Below are 23,239 nucleotides of genomic sequence, written 5' to 3'. Positions count from 1 at the left end.
ATGATGCCCCCACAGCCAGCAGGACATGTCAACCTTAGTGAGCACGCGCCCTACTGAACACCAATGAAGGTCAAGAAGGCCCTTGATGCAACCCATAGGCGCCCAAATGTTGTCTTCATCCTCCTACTCCTCCACCCAACAATTGGTCAACTCAACTATGTGTAAATTACCTCGAAAATTCCTTGACCCCCTATACAAAGCCTTTACCTTCATGAACTAATCATGATACTACTTGACTAACAAATTTCCAATACATGTTGCTGAACTGATGTCGTTTGCTATTAATACTTGACTGCTGAGTTCAACCTCTTTAATTCCATGACATGAGCTCAAATAGCATACCACCAGGTCAAACATTTTTTTATATTAGGGATGTTTTTGCTTGTATGCATATTATTTTAATCTTATTAAATAATAAATTAAATCAAGGGAGGAGGCGACACTTGGGAGAGCATGGAGAGATGAAATGCCAAACATGACAATATTCATATTATTTTATTCATCAACACACAATGTTAATTCACTAATCAACTTGTACTAAAAATATTGTTTATCTAGCTAAGTGCATCAGGAATCTAACCTCAAAACATATTAATTCATTGATTATTCATATCCTTGTGAATCCATCAGTGAACAAAGTAAATTCAATAGATTAATGTGGGATTAAGGAAGAAAACTAAACCAGAAGATCAAATCAGTCTTAGTTAGCTCATCATGCGTGTTGTGACCAAGTTGTTCTCATTCAAAGTTTATACTCCAAATAAAAGGAACAGAAAACTTTTGTCCCTCCTTCACAATGCTTCTACAGGTACCTAGAAGGCTTTTCAAGACTTGCAATATAGCAAGGTGCAAAGGGGGCGGTATGGCTTGATCTTACCGACAATCTCCCATGGGCTGAGAAAAACAGTTGATCCACATGAGCCTCTCCTAAGTTATAGCACTGGTATTAATTTTGAATTTCTACTTCTCAAAATTTACAATCCTATTACATAATGAGAAGATAGTAACTTCTGCCAAGAAAATAATTCTAGGAAATTATACAGGTGCACTCACTTTGAGCTGCACTTTTTCTACTCCTGCTATGCCACCTCGTGTATATTCACATTGTGTACACATATGATCATGCCAAGAATTGCAACTCCAGTAATTGTAGAATATCAGCAGCGAAGAGGGCATCATGACTCTTTTTGTTCAGAAATCAGCAGGAGGACTTACCGTGCATCATGATTGCTTTTGCACGTACTCTTCTCCAATGCAGCTTTCACCAGAATAACAATAGCAATTTCTCCTCCCACCTGCGGATTTAAGTAACCTTGTTTTATCTCGTGTTCTCGCAAGAACCATTAGAAGTATGTTCATAGGAATTTAAAGCCTACATGTACATGTTTTCAATCTCAATTTCCTGCAATGTTTTCCTTTAACTGTTTGGTTGTACGCTAGATGTATAGGGAGATTTGTTTCTTGTATAGCAGCATTATCAAATAGGCCAGATCTGACTATTGGCTTAACCATGACTATTTTGCAGTCAAGCATAGTTCCAAAGATCACCTTAGGTCCTTAGCCAAGTCATTATGTCATTGTTTGAAACTTTGAATGCAATATCTGCATTAAGGATAACTGCATTTACATGGAGCGATGGTGTAAAATCTGAAGAGCTAGAAGCATCATATGGGTGGACCGTGTGCGTCTTTGAAGTAGCAACTACACTGGAATGAAAACCAGAATTATGTACATTGGTGTTATATTATTCTTGAACTACTTACAAAGGAAACTTGGGCATCAACATTAGCATATGAGTCCATTCTTTGTTCAAAAAATGATATAAGTTTTGCATAGGCCTGCATAAGAAAACAACACAATATTAGCTCTGTTAGCATGCTACACTGAAATTGCAGAAAGCTAAGAGCATCAGTAGCTACCTACCTTTGCATATGGAGGACCAGCGTGTTGATGCGGGAGGGGCCGTGGCGCTGTACCCACCACAGCAATACTTCTTGCAAGGGCATCCAATTGGAACATCTAGCTGCATAGTGAGTCCATTCTTCAAATAACTCCTATAAATTTCACACAATGACCTTAGTAAGCATTGCCTTGCAGAGGAACTCAGGCTAGATTGGCAAAGCTGAGTGAGGTATCCAGCACAGAAGGACACGAATACGACCAACACAATGCGTGCCACCGGAACATTGAAACACATCCGGTCTAGCATTGTCAAGTTGGACATAGTTGAGAACTGTCCATAAGGTGCCCAGCTGAACCTATTCGTTCGGATGGACCTCGCCATGCTAGCAATATCTTGCAACCATCGATGGTTATGGAGAGCTTCCCAAACTGTGCACTTATTCAGGATGCGCGGACTGATCTTCAGTAGTAAGGATGGCGCAAAATCACTAACATCAAAGCCTTCCATCCATTTGTTAGTCCAAAAAAGTTGTACGCCCATCTCCCACATCACTCAATATGACCAAACTATTAAAGAGCTGACGTACAAAATCATCCACCGCTTCCAGTAATCCTTGCCATGGTATATTAGGATCTGATCTTCTCATCCACTCCCATCTCATCCGAAGAGCTACAGCCTGTAGCTGCAAGATTTTGACTCCCAATCCTCTGAAGCGATATGGCCTGCACACACTTTGTTAAGCAACCAAGCTCACCTTGCGTCACAGCTAGCCGGAGGCTGGAGAGCACGCGCTGCGTCAAGGGGAAGTCGGGAAGTGGCGCGCAGGTGGAGTAGGACAGCGGCTGTGGTGGGAAGCGACAGCGGGGTTGCAGCGATGTTCACCGCAGGAGCCAGGCGGACTGGTCCAACGGGTGGTGGAGTGCGCCGTCGCCACGGGAGCCAGGCGGACTGGTCTAACGGGTGGTGGAGTGCGTCAGGATGGCGAAGCCGGCGGGGTTGGGGGAACCATTGCCGAGGTGGAAGCAGTGGGATGGAGTCCAAGCGGCGCCGTGGTAGCAGGGATGGGGGAGCAGGCAACGAACGCAGCGTCGAGTGTCATCCGCAGTGGAAGGCCGCGTGGGTGGGGTAGGCGGTGCGCGGCGGTGTGGCGAGGGTGGCAGCGTGCTGGAGGTGGAAGATGGGATTGGGTCAGGGTCGTGGGTCGTGCGGTTTTTTCTGCTCGTATCCGTTCGACGTGACTTGATAACTAAGACTGCGGATTGAATAATAAAAACCACAGGGGCTTTTGTGCAAAATTGCTGTGACGGTGAACCCGGAGACTAAATCTGTGCTTTATTATTAGGGAGAGATATATACACATGTTATTCTATTGTAGACAGAGCAAATCACACGACTTATTAGCAGCAATCGTCTGTGTTATTATATTGGTCTTCGCACACATTTCTGATTACGGACCTGTTTGCCGCGTATCACACACACCTTGATCTGGCTGACCGTTTCTTTTGTGTTGCCTAATCACAAACAGTTCATCCGAGTGAACCGTATGCTCTATATCGCACACGCCTTCATTAGGCTACCCGTTTCTTTTGTTCTGCTTCATCACAAATAGTTCATTGAGCTGAACCGTATGCCCTGCATGGCACACGCAACTAAAATCTAAACCGTGTTTGATAGCTCCACCATCGCAAATGTTTTGCACCTTTTTTATGGTTTTTTTACACCATCGTTTGTGATTATGGCATCGCACATAGTTTCGTCGGAGGGTCTCTGATCGTTGTGTCGCATTTGGACCATCCTGCAGTAGTGGACCAAGTAATGATAGCTTCGGAGTATATTCGCACGAAGACTGTAGGTTAGACAGTCTTATAGATGGAATAGATAAGGAATAGGTATTTGATTTGATGTATTAATGTACAATATGATCGACCTGTACCTTTATACAAACATGTGAAAAGTTTGTCATCGCAGGCTTTCGGCTTTAACCTCCGAACCAAAATGGTGGAGTGTTTCCTGCTACCTCTTTTAGCACTGCGTTGGTTTTCCCCGAAGAGGAAGGGATGATGCAGCAAAGTAGCGTAAGTATTTCCCTCAGTTTTTGAGAACCAAGGTATCAATCCAGTAGGAGGCTACACGCGAGTACCTCGTACCTGCACAAAACAAATAAATCCTCGCAACCAACGCAAATAGCGGTTGTCAATCCCTATAGGGCCACTTACGAGAGTGAGATCTGATAGATATGATAAAATAATATTTTTGGTATTTTTATGATAAAGATGCAAAGTAAAAAATAAAGGCAAAGCAAATAACTAAGTAGTAGGAGATTGCTATGATAAAGATAGACCCGGGGGCCATAGGTTTCACTAGTGGCTTCTCTCGAGAGCATAAGTATTCGACGGTGGGTGAACAAATTACTGTTGAGCAATTGACAGAATTGAGCATAGTTATGAGAATATCTACGTATGATCATGTATATAGGCATCATGTCCAATACAAGTAGACCGACTCCTGTCTGCATCTACTACTATTACTCCACTCATCGACCGCTATCCAGCATGCATCTAGAGTATTAAGATAAGAACAGAGTAACGCCTTAAGCAAGATGACATGATGTAGAGGGATAGACTCATGCAATATGAAGAAAACCCCATCTTGTTATCCTCGATGGCAACAATACAATACGTGCCTTGCTGCCCTTACTGTCACTGGGGAAGGACACCGCAAGATTGAACCCAAAGCTAAGCACTTCTCCCATTGCAAGAAAGATCAATCTAGTAGGCCAAACCAAACTGATAATTCGAAGAGACTTGCAAAGATAATCAATCATACATAAAAGAATTCAGAGAAGATTCAAATATTATTCATAGATAGACTTGATCATAAACCCACAATTCGTCGGTCTCAACAAACACACCGCAAAAAGAAGATTACATCGAATAGATCTCCACAAGAGAGGGGGAGAACATTGTATTGAGATCCAAAAAGAGAGAAGAATCCTTCAAGCTACTAACTACGGACCTGTAGGTCTGAAGTAAACTACTAACACTTCATCGAAGAGGCTATGGTGTTGATGTAGAAGCCCTCCGTGATGGATGCCCCCTCCGGCGGAGCTTCGGAATAGGCCCCAAGATGGGATCTCGTGGATACAGAAAGTTACGGTGGTGGAATTACGGTTTTGGCTCTGTATCTAATTGTTTGGGGGTACGTGGATATATATAGGGGGAAGAAGTACGTCGGTGGAGGAATAGGGGGCCGACAAGGGTGGGGGCGCGCCTGGTAGGATAGGGCGCGCCCCCTACCTCATGGCCTCCTGCTACGTGCCTTGATGTAGGGTCCAAGTCTCCTGGGTTGTATTCAATGAGAAAATCACGTTCCCGAAGGTTTCGTTCCATTTGGACTCCGTTTGATATTCCTTTTCTTCGAAACCCTAAAACAGGCAAAAAACAACAATTCTGGGTTGGGCCTCTGGTTAATTGGTTAGTCCCAAAAATAATATAAAAGTGGATAATAAAGCCCAATAATTTCCAAAACAGTAGATAATATAGCATGGAGCTATCAAAAATTATAGATACGTTGGAGACGTATCAAGTATCCCCAAACTTAATTCCTGCTCGTCCTCGAGTAGGTAAATGATAAAAATAGAATTTTTGATGCGGAGTGCTACTTGGCATACTTTTAGTGTAATTCTTCTTAATTGTGGTATGAATATTCAAATCCTAAAGATTCAAGACAAAAGTTCATATTGACATAAAAACAATAATACTTCAAGCATACTAACAAAGCGATTATGTCTTCTCAAAATAACATGGCTAAAGAAAGTTATCCCTACAAAATCATATAGTCTGGCTATGCTCTAGCTTCACCACACAAAATATTTAAATCATGCACAACCCCGATGACAAGCCAAGCAATTCTTTCATATTTTGATATTCTCAAAACTTTTTCAATCTTCACGCAATACATGAGCGTGAGTCATGGATATAGCACTATTGGTGGAATAGAGTGGTGGTTGTGGAGAATACAAAAAGGAAGAAGATAGTCTCACATCAGCTAGGCGTATCAATGGGCTATGGAGATGCCCATCAATAGATATCAATGTGAGTGATTAGGGATTGCCATGCAACGGATGCACTAGAGATATAAGTATATGAAAGCTCAAAAAGAAACTAAGTGGGTGTGCATCCAACTTGCTTGCTCATGAAGACCTAGGGCAATTTGAGGAAGCCCATCATTGGAATATACAAGCCAAGTTCTATAATGAAAGATTCCCACTAGTATATAAAAGTGATAACATGAGAGACTCTCTACTATGAAGATCATGGTGCTACTTTGAAGCACAAGTGTGGTAAAAGGATAGTAACATTGTCCCTTCTCTCTTTTTCTCTTATTTTTTATTTGGGCCTTTTCTCTTTTTATGGCATCTTTTCTTTTGTCTTTTTTTATTTGGGCTTCTTTGGCCTCTTTTATTCATTTTTCATCCGGAGTCTCATCCCGACTTGTGGGGGAATCATAGTCTCCATCATCCTTTCCTCACTAGGACAATGCTCTAATAATGATGATCATCACACTTTTATTTTTCTTACAACTCAACAATTACAACTCGATACTTAGAACGAAATATGAATCTATGTGAATGCCTCCGGCGGTGTGCCGGGATATGCAATGATGCATGAGTGACATGTATGAAAGAATTATGAATGGTGGCTTTGCCACAAATACTATGTCAACTACATGATCATGCTAAGCAATATGATAATGATGGAGTGTGTCATAAACGGAACGGTGGAAAGTTGCATGGCAATATATCTCGAAATGGCTATGGAAATGCCATAATAGGTAGGTATGGTGGCTGTTTTGAGGAAGGTATATGGTGGGTGTATGATACCGGCAAAAGGTGCGCGGTATTAGAGAGGCTAGCAAAGGTGGAAGGGTGAGAGTGCGTATAATCCATGAACTCAACATTAGTCATAAAGAACTCATATACTTATTGCAAAAATCTACAAGTTATCAAAGGAAAGTATTACGCGCATGCTCCTAGGGGGATAGATTGGTAGGAAAATACCATCGCTCGTCCCCGACCGCCACTCATAAGGAAGACCATCAAAAAATAAATCATGCTCCGACTTCATCACATAATGGTTCACCATACGTGCATGCTACGGGAATCACAAGCTTCAACACAAGTATTTCTCAAATTCACAACTAGTCAACTAGCATGACTTTAATATCACCATCTCCATATCTCAAAACAATTATCAAGTATCAAACTTATCATAATATTCAACACACTCATAAGAGAGTTTTATTATTGATCTTGCATACCAAGCATATTAGGATTTTAAGAAAATTACCATGCTATTAAGACTCTCAAAATAATCTAAGTGAAGCATGAGAGATCAATAGTTTCTATAAAACAAATCCACCACCGTGCTCTAAAATATATAAGTGAAGCACACAGAGCAAAATTATATAACTCAAAAGATATAAGCGAAGCACATAGAGTATTCTAACAAATTCCAAATCATGTATGGATCTCTCAAAAGGTGTGTACAGCAAGGATGATTGTGTTAAACTAGCAAGCAAAGACTCAAATCATACAAGACGCTCCAAGCAAAACACATATCAGGTGGTAAATAAAAATATAGCTCCAAGTAAAGTTACCGATAGAAGTAGACGAAAGAGGGGATGCCTTCCGGGGCATCCCCAAGCTTTGGATTTTAGGTGTCCTTATATTATATTGGGGATGCCATGGGCATCCCCAAGCTTAGGCTCTTGCCACTCCTTGTTCCATAATCCATCAAATCTTTACCCAAAACTTGAAAACTTCACAACACAAAACTTAAAGTAGAAAATCTCGTGAGCTCCGTTAGCGAAAGAAAACAAAAGACCACTTCAAGGTACTGTAATGAACTAATTCTTTATTTATATGGGTGTTATATCTACTGTATTACAACTTCTCTATGGTTTATAAACTATTTTATTAGCCATAGATTCATCAAAATAAGCAAACAACACACGAAATACAGAATCTGTCAAAAACAAAACAGTCTGTAGTAATCTGTAGCTAGCGCAAGATCTGGAACCCCAAAAATTCTAAAATAAATTTCTGGACGTGAGGAATTTATCTATTAATCATATGAAAAAATAATTAACTAAATATCACTTTCCAAATAAAAATTACAGCAGTTCTCGTGAGCACTAATGTTTCTGTTTTTTACAGCAAGTTCAACAAGACTTTCCCCAAGTCTTCCCAACGGTTCTACTTGGCACAAACACTAATTAAACACAAAAAACACAACCAAAACAGAGGCTAGATAATTTATTTATTACTAAACAGGAGCAAAAAGCAAGGAATAAAAATAAAATTGGGTTGCCTCCCAACAAGCGCTATCGTTTAACGCCCCTAGCTAGGCATAACAAGCAAGAATAGATCTAGGTATTGCCATCTTTGGTAGGCAATCCATAAGTGGCTCTCATAATAGATTCATAAGGTAATTTAATTTTCTTTCTAGGAAAGTGTTCCATTCCTTTCCTTAATGGAAATTGGAATCTAATATTTCCTTCCTTCATATCAATAATTGCACCAATCGTTCTAAGGAAAGGTCTACCAAGAATAATAGGACAAGAAGGATTGCAATCTATGTCAAGAACAATAAAATCTACGGGCACATAATTCCTATTTGTAACAATAAGAACATCATTAATTCTTCCCATAGGTTTCTTAATAGTGGAATCCGCAAGGTGCAAGTTTAGAGAGCAATCATCAAAATCACGGAAAGCTAACAAATCACACAAAGTCTTTGGAATCGTGGAAACACTAGCACCCAAATCACATAAAGCATAGCACTCATGATCTTTAATTTTAATTTTAATAGTTGGATCCCACTCATCATAAAGTTTTCTAGGGATAGAAACTTCCAATTCAAGTTTTTCTTCATAAGATTGCATCAAGGCATCAACAATATGTTTAGTAAACGCTTTATTTTGACTATAAGCGTGAGGAGAATTTAGCACGGATTGCAACAAGGGAATACAATCAATCAAAGAGCAATTTTCATAGTTAAATTCCTTGAAATCCATAATAGTGGGTTTACCAACATCTAGGGTTTTAATTTCTTCAATCTCACTTTTATCACATTTAGCATCAAGATCAAAAGATTCAGAATTCTTGGAACGCCTTCTAGGTAAAGGTGGATCATATTCAATCCCATCATTATCAAGATTCATATTGCAAAACAAAGATTTAATAGGGGACACATCAATAACTTTTAGATCTTCATCATTATTTTCATAGGAACTAGAAGAACATGCTTTTATAAAGGCATCTTTCTTAGCACACATCCTAGCAGTTCTTTCTTTGCACTCATCAATGGAAATTCTCATGGCTTTGAGAGACTCATTGATATCATGATTAGGTGGAATAGATCTAAGTTTCAAACAATCAACATCAAGAGCAATTCTATCAACGTTCCTAGCCAAATCATCAATCTTAAGCAATTTTTCTTCAATCATAGCATTAAAATTCTTTTGCGAAGTAATACATTCTTTAATATTAGAATCAAAATCAGAGGGCATCTTATTATAATTTCCATAAGAATTGTTGTAGGAATTACCATAATTATTAGAGGGATTACTAGGATAAGGCCTAGGATTGAAATTTCCTCTATACGCGTTGTTACTAAAATTGTTCCTACCAACAAAATTCACATCCATAGATTCATTATTATTCTCAATCAAAGTAGACAAGGGCATATCATTAGGATAAGAAGAAACACTCTTATTAGCAAATAATTTCATAAGTTCATCCATCTTTCCACTCAAAACATTAATTTCTTCTATCGCATGCACCTTTTTATTAGTAGATCTTTCAGTGTGCCATTGAGAATAATTAACCATAATATTATATAGGATTTTAGTAGCTTATCCTAAAGTGATTTCCATAAAAGTGCCTCCTACGGCCGAATCTAAAAGATTTCTAGAAGCAAAATTCAATCTGGCATAAAAATTTTGTATAATCATCCACAAATTTAAACCATGAGTAGGGCAATTACGTATCATAAATTTCATTCTCTCCCAAGCTTGTGCAACATGTTCATGATCAAGTTGCTTAAAATTCATAATATCATTTCTAAGAGAGACGATCTTAGCTTGAGGAAAATACTTAGAGATAAAAGCATCTTTGCACTTATTCCATGAATCAATACTATTTTTAGGCAAAGACGAAAACCAAGATTTAGCACGATCTCTAAGCGAAAAAGGAAATAGCTTCAATTTAACAATATCATTATCCACATCTTTCTTCTTTTGCATGTCACACAAATCAAGAAAGCTATTTAGATGGGTAGCGGCATCTTCACTAGGAAGGCTAGAGAACGGATCTTTCATAACAAGATTCAGCAAAGCAGCATTAATTTCACAAAATTCAGCATCGGTAAGAGGAGCAATCGGAGTGCTAATAAAATCATCGTTGTTGGTATTGGTGAAGTCACACAATTTAGTATTATCTTGAGCCATCGTGACAAGCAAGCAAACTAACACACAAGCAAGCAAAAAGCAAGCGGACAAAAAGAGGCAAATAGAGGGAGGATTGAGAGAGAGAGAGGGCGAATAATCCGGCAAGGGTGAAGTGGGGGGGAGAGGAAAACGAGAGGCAAATGGCAAATAATGTAATGCGGGAGATAAGGGTATGTGATGGGTACTTGGTATGTTGACTTTTGCGTAGACCTCCCCGGCAACGGCGCCAGATATGCTTCTTGCTACCTCTTTTAGCACTGCGTTGGTTTTCCCCAAAGAGGAAGGGATGATGCAACAAAGTAGCGTAAGTATTTCCCTCAGTTTTTGAGAACCAAGGTATCAATCCAGTTGGAGGCTACACGCGAGTCCCTCGTACCTGCACAAAACAAATAAATCCTCGCAACCAACGCAAATAGGGGTTGTCAATCCCTATAGGGCCACTTATGAGAGTGAGATCTGATAGATATGATAAGATAATATTTTTGGTATTTTTATGATAAAGATGTGAAGTAAAAATAAAGGCAAAGTAAATAACTAAGTAGTAGGAGATTGATATGATAATGATAGACCTGGGGGCCATAGGTTTCACTAGTGGCTTCTCTCGAGAGCATAAGTATTCCATGGTGGGTGAACAAATTACTATTGATCAATTGACAGAATTGAGCATAGTTATGAGAATATCTAGGTATGATCATGTATATAGGCATCATGTCCGAGACAAGTAGACTGACTCCTGCCTGCATCTACTACTATTACTACACTCATCGACCACTATCCAGCATGCATCTAGAGTATTAAGTTAAGAACAGAGTAACGCCTTAAGCAAGATGACATGATGTAGAGGGATAGACTCATGCAATATGAAGAAAACCCCATCTTGTTATCCTCGATGGCAACAATACAATACGTGCCTTGCTGCCCTTACTGTCACTGGGAAAGGACACCACAAGATTGAACCCAAAGCTAAGCACTTCTCCTATTGCAATAAAGATTAATCTAGTAAGCCAAACCAAACTGATAATTCGAAGAGACTTGCAAAGATAACCAATCATACATAAAAGAATTCAGAGAAGATTCAAATATTATTCATAGATAGACTTGATCATAAACCCACAATTCATCGATCTCAACAAACACACCGCAAAAAGAAGATTACATCGAATAGATCTCCACAAGAGAGGGGGAGAACATTGTATTGAGATCCAAAAAGAGAGAAGAAGCCATCTAGCTACTAACTATGGACCCATAGGTCTGAAGTAAACTACTCACACTTCATCGGAGAGGCTATGGTGTTGATGTAGAAGCCCGCCGTGATCGATGCCCCCTCCGGTGGAGCTCCGGAATAGGCCCCAGGATGGAATCTCATGGATACAAAAAGGTGCGGCGATGGAATTAGGGTTTTGGCTCCGTATCTGATCGTTTGGGGGTACATGGATATATATAGGAGGAAGAAGTATGTTGGTGGAGCAACAGGGGCCCACGAGGGTGGGGGCGCGCCTGGTAGGGTAGGGCGTGCCCCCTACCTCCTGGCCTCCTGTTACGTGCCTTGACGTAGGGTCCAAGTCTCCTGCGTTGTATTCGATGAGAAAATCACGTTCCCGGAGGTTTCATTCCGTTTGGACTCCGTTTGATATTCCTTTTATTCAAAACCCTAAAACTGGCAAAAGACAGCAATTCTGGTCTGGGCCTCTAGTTAATAGGTTAGTCCCAAAAATAATATAAAAGTGGATAATAAAGCCCAATAATGTCCAAAATGGTAGGTAATATAGCATGGAGCAATCAAAATTATAGATACATTGGAGACGTATCATTTCCGGATACGATTTGGAATGAAAAGAAGCATTCACTATGTCCAGAAACCAGGCAACCTTGTCATTGTGCTCGAACAGACAAAATTTTTAGTTTAGGATGTATGTTATATTGCATATGTAAGGAACATCTTCCAAGGAGAATAGTTCCTTTAAGGGTTCCTTTCCTTGGGTTGGCATGCTGAATTAATGCGCGCCATGGCTTTGGTCCGTAATACGGAAAAAGTTGTCCTGTATGTTTAAAGAGTTACCAGAAAAAGAAGTATGGCCAAACTTATGCATAGAATCTTCAGAGTCGAGCAGCGTTCCATGTATTCGGCTCTAGGCGATTATCCGATACGTTACGAATGTGATAGGCTCCTCCTGTGAGAAGTTCATCTATAATGAAGGGGCCCTCCCATTTTGGTTTGAGCTTGTCCTTCTTCTTCTTCTCTGGGAGGCGTAAAACGAGTTCACCAACATTATAAGTCTTGGCCCACACTTCTCTGCTTTGGTATGTCTGAGCTTGTTGTTGATAGAATGTGGAATGGGCTTTTGCGATATCACGCTCCTCCTCCAGGCCATCTAGGTCATCCTGCCGATCTAGCTCATCTTCTCTCTCTTCATACATGCACACTCAAGGTGAGTCATGAATAATGTCGCAGGGCAAGACAGCCTCTGCGCCATACACCATGAAAAATGTGGTGTGTCTGGTTGTGCGATTGGGCGTGGTCTGCACTCCACACAGTACGGAATCAAGTACGTCGACCTAGTGTTTATCTGACTCTCGTAGGGATCGCACTAGTCTGGGTTTGATGCCGCTCATTATCAAGCCATTAGCCCGTTCGACCTGACTGTTTGTTTGAGGGTGCTATACAGAGGCATAATTAAGCTTAATGCCCAGGTTAGCACACCAATTTTTCACCTCATCGGATGTGAAGTTAGAGCCAGTGTCAGTAATGATGCTGTGTGGGACACCATAATGGTGTACAATGCCAGATATAAAGTCGATCACTGGCCCAGCTTCAGCCGTTTTTACTGGTTTGCTCTCTATCCATTTAGTGAATTTATCCACCATAACCAACAAATATTTCTTCTTTCGACTGCCCCCTTTAAGGGGTCCGACCATATCTAGCCCCCAGACCGCAAAAGGCCAAGTAATGGGGTTTGTTCTTAGGGCAGTGGGTGGCATGTGACTTTGATTGGCGAAAAGCTGACATCATACACAGTGTTGTACAAAGGCATGTGCATCTGCTCGTGCCGTTGGCCAAAAGAAACCTGTACGGAAGGCCTTGCTCACGAGGGCCCGAGCTGCGGCATGATGGCCACCGAGACCAGCGTGTATTTCAGCCAAGAGCTACCATCCCTCCTCTTTGGAGATACATCTTTGAAGAACTTTGGTAGTACTTTTCTTGTAGAGTTCGCTTTCGTGAACTTTGTAGGCTTTAGAGCGTCGAACTATGTGACGGGCCTCATTCTGGTCATTAGGGAGCTCCTGCCTATTAAGGTAGGCCAGGAAAGGTTCGGTCCATGGGGCAATTACAACCATGATTACATGGGTGGAAGGTGTCATTTCGGTGCCCGAGCCCCTGATGATAGCAGAATCGTGTTCGGCATCTGGGGGTATGATCGGCTTTGGACTTGTATTTCCGCTCTCGTCCTGCCATACCATGGATGGCTTGAAAAGCTTGTCCACAAAGGTGTTAGGCGGGATGGGGTCGCGTTTAGCGCCCATTCGAGCAAGGATGTCCGCTGCCTGATTACTGTCTCAAGCAACATGATGGAACTTGAGCCCCTCAAACCGAGCTTATATTTTGAGTACGGCGTTTTAGTATGCCGACATCTTAGGATCTTTTGCATCAAATTCTCTATTTATTTGGGATATTGCGAGGTTCGAATCCCCACGCACGTCTAGGCGTTGTATGCCCATAGAAACAACCATTCCGAGACCACGCAGTAGTGCCTCGTATTCGGCCGCGTTGTTGGAGTCTGTATACATGACTTGTAATACGTAGTGGATTGTGTCCCTGTAGGGGACGTTAAGATGACACCAGTCCCCAGTCGAAGTACATTACCCAGTTGGAGTATGTGATGTACTCTTTAGGGAGTTCAAATTCCGTCCATTCGGCGACAAAGTCGTCCAACACTTGAGATTTAATAGCTCGGCATGGCTTATATGTTATTTCAAATGGTAGGAGCTCGATGGCCCATTTGTCTTTGTGGACGGTGGCGTACTGATTATTTATGATGTCATTGAGTGGTACGTCGGATGCCACCATAATCGAACACTCTTGAAAGTAGTGCTACAGCTTGCGGGATGCCATGAAGACTGCATATGCTATCTTTTGATAGTGTGGGTATCGAGATTTGCATGGTGTAAGGACCGCCGATACATAGTACACTGGTTTCTGGAGTGGGAATTTGTGTCCCTCTTCCTATCGTTGGGCGACGAGTATGGCGCTCACCATCTGGTGAGTCGCAGATATGTAGAGCAACATAGGTTCGCCAACACTTGGTGCGCCAAGGATTGGGTTGCTTGCTAACAAAGTTCTTATTTCTTCCAATCCAACTATAGCCGCATCCGTCCATTCAAAGTGGTCGGTGCGTTAGAGCAGTCTATAAAGGGGCAGTGCCTTTTCTCCTAATCTGGACATAAAGCGGCTCAAGGCTGCCACGCACCCAACTAATTTTTGGACCTGCTTTAAGCATGTTGGCATTGCTAGTTGTGACAAGGCTCAGATTTTGGCTGGGTTCGCTTCGATTCCTCTATTGGAAACAATGAACCCGAATAGTTTTCCAACTGGAATGCCAAAAACACATTTTTCTGGATTGAGTCGTATGTCATATGTTCGGAGGTTGTCGAATGTGAGGCGTAGATCGTCCACCAATGATTCGACATGTTTAGTATTGATGACCACATCATCTACGTATGACTCCACTGTCTTGCGAATTTGCTTTTCCAGACATGTTTGAATCATGCGTTGGTAAGTGGCGCCAGCGTTTTTGAGTCCCAAAGGCATAGTGTTAAAGCAGAAAGGCCCATACAGGGTAATGAATGTCATTGCGACCTGGTCGGATTCCTTCATCTTAATTTGATGGTATCCGGAGTATGCGTCGAGGAAACACAGTGAGTCGTGTCCATCGGTCGCGTCAATGATTTGGTCAATGCGGGGTAGCGGGAAGGGGTCCTTAGAGCAAGCCTTATTGAGGTCCTTAAAATTGACACAACGGCGCTAGGATTTATCCTTCTTTGGCACCATGACCAGGTTCGCTAGCCATTCTGGATGTTTGATCTCTCTGATGAACCCGGCTTCAAGTAGTTTGGCTAGCTCCTCCCCATAGCTTGTCGTTTGGGTTCGAAAAATCGCCGCAACATTTGCTTGACTGGTTTGAACCCCTTTATTATGTTGAGGCTATGCTCGGCCAGTCTGCGTGGGATTCCTGGTATATCCGAAGGATGCCAGGCAAAGATGTCCCAATTTTCACGCAGGAATGCTTGTAAGGAGACGTCAACCTTTGGATCCAGCTGTGCTCCAATGGAGGCTGTTTTATTAGGATCTACCGGGTGCACTTGAAATTTGACTATTTCATCTGCTGGCTTGAAAGAAGTGGACTTGGGCCTCTTGTCGAGGATTACATCGTCTTTGTCCACTGTGGAATGCAAAGTGGTTAGCTCTTCGGCCGCGAGGGCCTTGGATAGTGCCTTGAGGGCCAAGGATGCGATTTTGTTTTTGGCGCGGAGTGCTATATCCGGATCACCGGTCATAGTGATAACTCTGTTGGGCCCTGGCATTTTGAGCTTCATGTACCCGCAATGGGGTATGGCTTGAAAGCGTGTGAAGCTCGCCTCAACAGGGCGTGATATACGCTCTAGAAAGGTGCCACGTGGAAGAGCGACTCTTCAGACCTGTAGTTCTCCGGTGTGGCGAATACTACATTAAGTTTAATTTTCCCTGAGCATCGTGCTCCTCATCAAGGGATAATGCCTCGAAAGGTGGTACTGCTTTGCTCGATGCGACTCTTGTCCATTTGCATTTTATTGAGGGTGTCTTCGTAGATGAGGTTCAGTTCGCTGCTGCCGTCCATGAGCACTTTGGTGAGTCGAAAGCTGTCCACAATTGGGTTTAAGACCAAGGTGGCCGGTGCTCGGACTGATCGGGCACTTGGTTCATCGTCGGCGATAAAAGTTATTGGCGTATCTTTCCAAGGATTTATTGCGGCTACTTGGTTAACTTCGACGAGGTCATGGAGCACCCTTTTACGCCGATTATTTGAATAAAAGGTCTCGAAGACCGTAAATACATTGAGATCGTCATCCTCTGAAGAGTGCTTCTCTAGGGTAGTGTTGGTGAGGATGGCCTCGCCGCTCTTAGCCACCTGCCGGAGTACCCAACATGCCCGAAGACTATGTGTTGGTTCGATATTCGGCATCGTGTGTATCTGACAGGGCTTGTTGACCAATTCGTCGAGGACAGTTCTATGTCCCATGAAGGCCTTGACTTTCTTGTCAATAGGCTGATGATCCGGTGCCCCGTAAGGGTGCATCCTTTTTGCCCGTCCGATGGGCTGCTTAAAGGCAGGAGATTCCCACTGGGCAGTCTGGGCTTTCCAGGCGCTTTCCATTGCGCGGTACTTTTGTACTATGAGTGCAAAATCTGCAAAGTGTAGTATGCTGCGGCGGTTGAGGGCATTGAGGATTCCCTTGTCCATACAGTTGCGGCAAAAAACTAAAACTATGTCATCATCACAACAATCTTTAATCTTGTTTTCAACAAGGAGGAACGTGGACCAGAAGTGATGGAACGTTTCCTAAGGTTGTTGTTGTACATACATTAGGTCACATACATCTGGAGGACCTGAATTGCTTGGGGAATATTGCTTGCGGTGGGTGGGCGGGCTGAAATCCGAACCCTAACCCACTATTGGATCCGGAGTTTGAAGAATCTCCGAGGTCACCAGTTTAGGATCAGTAGGGTCCTCAAGACTTCCAGACATAATGCCCGATCATGTGTTCGGAGGACATGAGGTCTCTTCTCGAGGATGGGTATCCGGCTCACAAGGCTCAGAAATCCGAACATAGCTGGTGCTTAATTTAGGGGGAGAGGCATTCTCGGCTCGTTCCTCAACGACTGCTACCAGGTGGGTGACAAGTGGGGACTTGATTTCCCTCTAATCGGGTTTAAGCCCAATACGATCATAGTCTTTCATGACCCCTAGGGAGGCGATGTGATATAGTAGCTCGTTCAAGGATGAGACATATGTTGGATCCATCTTTTCAGAGTATTCGAGGATGACATGGGGATGATGATTGGCAATTGTGGGGTCCGCCGTTGGCTTGACGTCCGAGCGAGTGCCCATGGTAAAACCGCTGAGCTGGAGGACCTGTCCTAGAGTTAAGTCCCCTCAAGAAGTAATATCATCATTAAAGACAAGATGAGCCATCGATCCTTTTTTCGACAACACAAAGGAACTCTCAATGAAAGCACCAATGTCGGTGTTAAAACCGGCCGATCACGGGTAGGGGGTCCCGAACAGTGCGTCTGAGGATCAAAAGTAACTAGGGACATAGGGAACACGATGTTTACCCAGGTTCGGGCCCTCTTAATGGAGGTAAAACCCTACGTCCTGCTTGATTGTATTTGATCAGTATAGGGGTTACAAGAGTCGTTCTACATCGAGATCATAATGGCTAAACCCTAGATGTCTACCCTATATGAATTCGGATGATTCCTATGGACTAAACCCTCCGGTTTATATATACACCAGAGGGGTACAGAGGTTGTTTACAAGGGAAGGAAACAATACATTCGGTCTCCAATCTTGCCCTCCACGTATCCAGGAGTCTTATCCGAACACGAGGAACAATCTTCCATTCTATCTTCATGGCTCATCAGCCCGACCCATGCTTGAATAGGCCGGACACCTGAGGACCCCTGAATCCAGGTCTCCCTCAAGCGGCCTCCTCAGGCTTGCTCATGAGGAGCGGAGATTTCTATGCAAGCGCCCATCTCACGAGGTTCGGGTGATGCAAGCCATGACGACCAAGGCCAGGCAGGCGCCAACGGGCGCAGGGCAGCAGGTTTCCTCTTTGGTGCTAAGGAGGCAAGCGCAGGTGCGGAGTCCTAAGGAATCAACCAAAGGTTTCCATTCCCGTGCAACAAGACCAAGACCGCCAGGATGGATGTCATCACCGAGCCCACCACGACGTTATGACCAGAAGCTTTGCAGGCGAATACTACCTTTTGTCAGGTTAAGATGTACTGATTGTCCCCCTTCAAAATTTGCACTGTGGGATCCCTTCCTGCCTTCGTTCGATGGAAGAGGACTGAGGCCACTATAAATATAGCTTAGCCACCACCATAGCAGGGGATCGAAGATCGGGGATCCAACCCAAACCCTCACAAGCTCACACCCACACAAGAACAGACCTCCAGAGCTTTTTCTCCCCATGTACTAGTTCATCCTCAGCTCCTTGCGAGGCTAATCCACAACAAAGAAGGAGTAGGATTTTACACCGCAAGGTGGCCCGAACCTGGGTAAAGTGTCGTGTCTCTTTCCTTTCCTGTTCATCAAGCTGGGCCGTGAGAGCGACAAGTTGGTTGGCTGGAGAGTTTGAGTTCTTTGCACACGCCCAGAGTTCGAACCTTTCTTGGTTCTACGGAGCCCTGAATCTGACATTTGGCGTGCCACGTAGGGGCGTGTTGAAGCCTCTCTCCCGTTGGTCGTTTAGCTGTCGTTCCACCATTCTCATGGCCGACGCTCGTCGAGTTTGTGCTGAGCGCTGGGCGGCCCTCGCCGCCCGTGTTGCTCAGACATCACCTACGGGCGACGACGCCCCTCGTCGCTCCCCTTCCCCTGTGGCAAACGCCGCCTGTCGGGGTCAAAACCGGCGGATCTTGGGTAGGGGGTCCCGAACTGTGCGTCTAAGGCGGATGGTAACAGGAGGCAAGGGACATGATGTTTACCCAGGTTCGGGCCCTCTTGAAGGAGGTAATACCCTACGTCCTGCTTGATTGTTCTTGATGATATGAGTATTACAAGATTTGATCTACCACGAGATCGTAGAGGCTACACCCTAGAAGCTAGCCTATGGTATGATTGTCTGTTGTCCTACGGACTAAACCCTTCGGTTTATATAGACACCGGAGGGGGCTAGGGTTACATAGAGTCGGTTACAAGGGAGGAGATCTACATATCCGTATTTCCAAGCTTGCTTTCCGCGCCAAGGAAAGTCCCATCCGGACATGGGACGAAGTCTTCAATCTTGTATCTTCATAGTCTAACAGTCCGGCCAAAGGATATAGTCCGGCTGTCCGGAGACCCCCTAATCCAGGACTCCCTCAGTAGCCCCTAAACCAGGCTTCAATGACGATGAGTCTGACGCGCAGCATTGTATTCGGCATTGGAAGGCAGGTTCCTCCTCCGAATACTCCATAGAAGATTTTGAACACAAGGATAGTGTCTGGCTCTACAAAACAATTTCCACATACTACCATAGAGAGAATAATATTTCCACAAATGTAATCTGCTGACGTGTTCTGATAGCATGACATCATGTCGTGGCCCGGTCATTATCTGAACAGTTTTTCTCAACCAGCACCACACACATCGCGGGGCGGTTTTCTTGACACGTCTCATTAAAGCAGAGATCGTGTCCCCCTTATTACGGGATTCTCATAAATACGGACGTGGGTAACCCACTCGTGCCCGTTGGTATGACTCCTCGATTTTAGGCAAGTCCAAAACGGCCGCGAGGAGGAATTTTGATATTCACCCTCTTTATAAAGAGGCCAAGGCCTGTCCTTTTTTCCTCTCGTGCTCAATCGAATCCTTCCCCCGCCTCGAGTTCCAACACACAAGGCTTAGGTCAGGCGCTTTGGACCTTCCACCATGTCCAGATCCAACATCCAAGGTCGGTGGATGCCTTCCTCTGTCATAGAGGAGGACATAAAGAAGCTGAGAGAGGCCAGGTGTCTGACCGCCGAAATCTCGCATAGGCTTCCTGCGCAAGGGTAGGTCATCCCCACTCTCGAATCCAACAAGAGTGTTGTGTTCGTCTCTCACTTCCACCGAGGGCTAGGTGACGATGTCCTGGACTAGGGGGTACTCACCACGTCGTCTCCCGATCTATTAGATTGGGCCGAGGACCCCGTTGGCCGTATACTCATGGGCCAGTTCGGACGGCTACCGCATACAAGGAAGATTCCACAAGACTTGGCGATCAAGACAAGGACTTCTCCGCACCGGCGTATTCGGCTAGGACTCTTGTTATCCTAGGCCTCTGGTGCACTATATAAACCGAGGCCAGCCTAGTCGATAGATATACAATATATACAACATACACATCAACAATCATACCATAGGCTAGCCTCTAGGGTTTAGCCTCCTTGATCTCGTGGTAGATCTACTCTTGTACTACCCATATCATCAATATTAATCAAGCAAGAGTAGGGTATTACCTCCATCGAGAGGGCCCGAACCTGGGTAAAACAAAGTGTTCCATGCCTCCTGTTACCACTCGGCCTAGACACACAGTTCGGGACCCCCTACCCGAGATCTGCCGGTTTTGACACCGACATTGGTGCTTTCATTGAGAGTTCCGCTGTGTGATCGACAAAAGGATCGATGGCTCGCCTGCAGATCAACCACAACTTCGGCATCTTCGCCACCAGCTCGACTGGTCACCTTGGTTCGACCAAGAATTACGCCCCGTGTTCGGATCACCATGTTGGGACGAGGGCCTTCATCAAACATCAACTCCGATCTCTATCAAGATCACGGAGGAATCATCTATGGAGCTCGGGGGCTCAATGTCAACATTGCCCTCAAGCGACCGTGCTGTTTTTCTGGACAGCAAACTCATATCTGCCGCCACCACCTCCTGGAGTATCGCTTTGACGATCGCTTTGGTGGAATTGTGCAGAATTGTGTCTACAACAACCCTAGAAAATTTCGTCGAGTTCCGATGGAAGAATCTCTGGCAATCCACGATATACCGGAGCCCTGTCAAATCTGGACGGGAATTTGGATGAGTTTAGGGCGTGGTGTCCAGCTTCTAGCTCGGACGTCCTTTGGAAGGTCCAACCGTTGATCGGCTGCGGAATTCCTATATCTACCACCTCTCAAAATTTTGGCTCGATCCGACCGTCCAAACTCCGGGAACCTTCCGATTAGTGCATCACTTTTCGGATCTGTTTTCTGCGCGAAAACGAATCCGACCCGAGTTCATCTTTTTATGAACAGGATTTCGGACATCCCTTTTGAAGGAAGTTTTGTATGGGGTATTGTGTTTTGTTCCCGAACACATCCCACTAACTGTAAGATCTTTTGAACATGATCTTCAACATCATGCTGGTGTCAAACCAGTCCAGCAATATTACTCCACGGCTGCCGACTTGCGCTAGACACGGCGTCACTTTGTTGAGCCCAGCTCAACTTCTTCGGATCATCATCTCGGCAAGCCAAACAAAGAGCCCGGCATCACGAAGGATAAATCATCACCAACATCGCCGCCCCACGGATTACACGGAGCGGGCATACCGGCATCGCCGTACGGTCGCTTCATCAAGCCGGCATCGACCACGTCACGACCTGCATCGACAGGGCCGCACTATCGCTTCTTCAAGCTGGTGTCCATCATGCCGACCTACTTCGACTCATCGGCTGACATCGAGGCTTCAACATCTCGGCTGGACCGGGGGCTTCGCCATCTCTTCATCAACCTACTCCGGACACTTCGGCGTCACTAGCCAACCAGCTCCGTCACATTAGCTGGGCCGAGGGCTTTGCCTCAGCGAGTCAACCTTTACCAGCATTGCCATGCTGTCGTTTTATCGCCCATCAGGCAATGGGTGTGCGGAGCGGGTCCGAATTTTAGGAATCACCTTCCTTCGGATTGCTAGAACAAATAAACCAGGTGCTATTAATCCCAGTATTTTTTGCTTGTTTGGGTTCATTTTTCCCAAGGAATTATTACTCTGGTTTATCCGTCATATGTACACAGGTCTATCAAATGGTGGCCGCATTAACGACAGTCGCATGGTGGTTCGGTCAGTTTCCGTACATAGTCCGGCGAACGCCGCACTTGGAGCTCGGACCGACCTTCGAATTCAGGCTTTGCCACGCCTTTACCGCATCGCGCCGACGCCCTGCATCGACATTGACTTCGGCGCCAGGCCATATTTCTTTTATTACTCACTTTGAATAAATTGTTTATTATGCAACGATTTTTTTAATTATCATTATTACTATCATCTCCAGTTTGCACTATTTTTTGTGCACAGGAAAATGATCCGGGGACTTCGGCGTCAATCTGCCGGTTTGCATTGACCATGCTATGTCACCACTTCGGCTTGTCGAGCTCTCCGCTCCGCCACCTCAGGACCAGCTTGGGGGATGGAACCTTTCCCCGCATCAAGCTCGGACCGCGTCATCAATACCAAACACATTAACCAGCTAAGTCGCTTTCATGCTCAAAGCTTTAATTTCTAACTTGTGTTTGGTTCGACCAAGCATTATACTTTTTTGGAAAAAAGTTGCTTGTAAAAAATTTCCTTGTCCAAACTTTGTTTGTGACACACAAATTCAAGGACCCAATTCACTTGGGGGCTTCATTTATGAAGATTTTCCTCTTGCATATGATTATACTTGTACGACTTCGTTCCTTGTTCGTGTATTATGCCACAATATGCACCATATTGACTTAAGCGATTTGCAAGCTGGGTTGCCTCGCTCCTGTGTTTACCCCTACGTTCCCGATTGTTCGGCTAGGGAGTAAAGGGAGCACCTCTACGATTGTCACGATCGGGTCACCCGAGCCGGACCTCAGACTGGGTGAAGCTAAAAGCTAGCGCTCTTATAGTTATTCAATGATGGTCGGCACACAACGGAACTCATGAGTACAAAAAATTTATTGCACAAGTCTCATATTAACAATGAGCACCGAAGAAAGGTATCGGTGGGGGTACTATTTTCTTCGAAGATGCTTCTTACACTTCACGGTAATATAGCATAAGTTCCCTGAGCGCGCTTTGTCTGT

At 44.1% G+C, this 23,239-nt stretch overlaps 1 long non-coding RNA gene across 2 annotated transcripts; it reads right to left on the bottom strand.

Moving 5' to 3' along the window:
• Positions 1-719: 719 nt before the first annotated feature.
• LOC119332057 lies at positions 720-3,074 on the bottom strand. 2 transcript variants are annotated; one of them, XR_005160793.1, is made up of 4 exons: positions 2,658-3,074; positions 1,924-2,054; positions 1,733-1,838; positions 720-1,295 (listed from the first exon to the last, which is right to left on the bottom strand). It is a non-coding gene; the product is annotated as an uncharacterized LOC119332057 (long non-coding RNA). The 2 variants fall into 2 exon arrangements; XR_005160792.1 differs by having other exon boundaries at positions 1,924-3,074.
• Between the last annotated feature and the right edge of the window lie 20,165 nt (positions 3,075-23,239).

Source organism: Triticum dicoccoides, chromosome 7A (assembly GCF_002162155.2).
Source record: "Triticum dicoccoides isolate Atlit2015 ecotype Zavitan chromosome 7A, WEW_v2.0, whole genome shotgun sequence".
In the NCBI taxonomy this organism is placed as follows: domain Eukaryota; kingdom Viridiplantae; phylum Streptophyta; class Magnoliopsida; order Poales; family Poaceae; genus Triticum; species Triticum dicoccoides.
The sequence above is the reverse complement of the archived record's forward strand: the minus strand, read 5'-3'. Positions and strand labels throughout refer to the sequence as shown.